Source organism: Gekko japonicus, unplaced genomic scaffold, assembly GCF_001447785.1.
Source record: "Gekko japonicus isolate JY-2015 unplaced genomic scaffold, Gekko_japonicus_V1.1 scaffold356, whole genome shotgun sequence".
NCBI classification, from domain to species: Eukaryota; Metazoa; Chordata; class Lepidosauria; order Squamata; family Gekkonidae; genus Gekko; species Gekko japonicus.
In genome coordinates, this window is record NW_015175979.1 from 14,008 (window position 1) to 17,220 (window position 3,213).

Below are 3,213 nucleotides of genomic sequence, written 5' to 3' on the forward strand. Positions count from 1 at the left end.
TGGGGGGGGAGATTTCCTGCTTCTTCTGCTGCTGCTGCTGCTTCCTCCTCCTCCTGCTCTGCCTGGAGCTCTCCCCCTCCCCATGAGTATCGCGGGTCCCCTTTCTTGTCATGCCTAATTTTTGGTCTCTGGAGGCTCTGAAGAAGGGCTGCCACCAACCCACTGGGATCACGACGGTTCCAAATGACACAGATCATTTCTCCTCGAGGAGATGGCTGCTTTGGAGAGGGGACTCTGTGGCATCATACCTCGCAGAGACTCCCTGGCTTCCCCAAACCCTGCCCTCCCCAGACTCCACCCCCAAATCTCCAGGAATTTCCCAACCCAGAGATGACAACCCTACCAAGAAGGTTACTCCAGTTGCAAGCTGATTAAGTTAAGATGGTTATTTTCTAATTTAAGTCCTAGCTTCGGTAACGCCGATTTCTGATTCCTCGGCCCCGGTTTCAAACGTCAGACAACAACATTGGCTTTTGTTTTGAGCGTTGGACCTCTGAGGTGCCAATTAAGAACATGAGAACCTAAGAGAAGCCAATGTTGGATCAGGCCATTGGTCCATCCAGTCCAACACTCTGTCACACAGTGGCCAAAAAGACCAGGGGCCATCGGGAGGTCCACCAGTGGGTCCAGGACACCAGAAGCCCTCCCACTGTTCCTCCCCCCCCAAGCACCAAGAATACAGAACATCACTTGCCCCAGACGGAGAGTTTCTATAAGAACATAAGAGAAGCCAGTGTTGGTCCATCCAGTCCAACACTCTGTCACACAGTGGCCAAAAAGACCAGGGGCCATTGGGAGGTCTTTTTGGAAACGGTTCTGCCACAAAATTTAGTAGTATCCCTAGTGAAGAGAGCATCTTTCCCTCTTTGGGCATATCGACCAGACTCTCCTCTTGGAAAGGCCAACGGCTCCAGAGCCCAAATCAGCGTTGACTTAAGAACGTAAGAACGTAAGAGAAGCCACTGTTGGATCAGGCCAATGGCCCATCCAGTCCAACTGTCACACAGTGGCCAAAAAGACCAGGGGCCATTGGAAGGTCCACCAGTGGGGTCGGGACACCAGAAGCCCTCCCACTGTTGACCCCTCTCCAAGCACCCAGAGCATCCCTTGCCCCAGACCGAGAGTTCCTTGTGGCTAATAACCACTGAGGAACTTCTGCTCCATATGTTTATCCAGTTCCCTCTTGAAGCTGTCCTTAATTCCTTGCTAAGGCTTTTTGGCCCTTCTAGATGCTTCTTTCGCTCCCGTTTGACCTACTACACTGTCTCTGTCCCCAGCACCACTAGGACAAGACAAACAGGCCTTGTTCCACAATGTTTTTTTGGCCTGTCATTTCCCTGCAGAGGTTCTAATGGGTTAAGAAAACAACGCAGAGAGGAATTAGCACGGAGCAGATGAGTTCTGGCGTTTCCCAGAGCCACAGTGAAAGGCTCCTTTCATAACTGTTTAATTTTCTCTCCCTTGGTGGGGGAGTCTGGTTGACCCAGGGACCGAAGATGTCATTGGGAAGCCGCAGGCCCTTCGGCTTGGCCAAACAGCTTCGGGTCAACTGGTAGATATTTTTTTTGTTTTTTTTCGCAAACCACTCCAGTGAACGTGCAGACAGAGAAAACCCAGTACATAGGATTATTATGGAAAGGCGGGCAGAAAAAGAAAATAACCCCAAACACATACACACACAAACACACCCCGCGGTCATATCCAGATGCTCCCAAAGGAAAAAAAATGGCTCTCTTCTGGAGCAAACAGAAGACGCCCCCTAAACTGTGGAGTCTTGTGAGCAAAAGTTCTAATTTGTGAGCTACTGGCAATAAAGCTGAGAGCGAGTGATTTGGCTACTGCATCAATTAGTTTGCTCTGGACCCATCGTTCCTGAGCTAAGGCAAGAATGTGTGAGGCAGAGGCTAAAAAACTGAGCTAGCTGACACTAACTCAGCTTAGAGGAAGCACTGAGCTGGACCATCCACTATAGGGACCTGGGCAATTGCCTAGGGTGCTGATTTGTCTCAGTGCTGGAGCATTGTCAAGCCAGCCCTAGGCTTGCCAACCTCCAGGTGACGCCTGGAGTTCTACTGGAATTACAACTGATTTCCAGACTACAGAGATCACAGATCATAGGGTTGCCAACCTCCAGGTTAATGTATGGAAATGGAATGGGCCACTGAAGCTTTCCTTGGCACAGAGGACAATAACACTCCTGTAACATCCTGTAACATCCTGTAACGGAGTAGGACACCTTCCCTCCAGGTTCCTGATACCCCTAGAGGTAATAGCATACGGACTCAGCTTCCAAATTATTTTAGCACGTAGGGCAAGGCTAGGCAGAAAGAGTGAAGAAGCATGTATATGCAAAACTCTGAGCTTGTGGGAGAAGAAGAGTTAAAATAAAAGGGCAAGTCGGGAGCCTTAACTCCGGGGAGCTGACAGAATTATGGTGTGGCAGATGCGAATTAAGACAGGAACATCTTGGAATTACACATGAGAAAAAGTCTTCTCGGCAGCATCACAAATCGTCTAATTTCCCTTGCAAAAAATATAAATGTTCACCGGTAAATCTACATGCAAAACAGAGACTGACCATAGTTTTTCTAAGAGCAGACGATAGAATGAGAAAGGGTCCCTTACCCGTCCTGCACCCACGTATTTCTTTTGCTGCCCTAGAGAATGTGTTCAAGTAGGTTTTGCAGGCTCATGAAGGACTGAAAAAGCCTGAAGTGAGTGGTGACTCATGCAAGCTCCTCCCCTGCCACAGATTTTGTTAGTCTTGAAGGTGCTCCTGGACTCTTACCGTTTTCTACTGCTACAGACAGACTAACACGGTGATCCGTCTTGATGGCTGACGGATTGATGGCATGAGATCAGTTTCAGGGAGAACCTGGAAGTGACACCAGTCCTCTCTAGGAATCACTGGAAACTCTATAGTTTTACCATAGAGTTTCCAGTGTTTCCTAGAGAGGCGCGACATCACTTCCAGGTTTTTGCCAGAAGTGACCTCACGATTCTGCTGACAGCTGCCTCCCATGCCTCCCCAGTCTCCTACTGTTGCCTGGCAACCGTAATTAGGACCTTTGAAAAAAAATGTGTGACACTATGTTTAACCTGAGAGAAGCGCGACCTGACCTGTTCACAGGATTCCCCAAGTGGTGCTGATTCCTTTTCATTCTTTTTTTTTTAAATTCTTCAGATCAAACAAGAAACTTGCCAAAACAAATG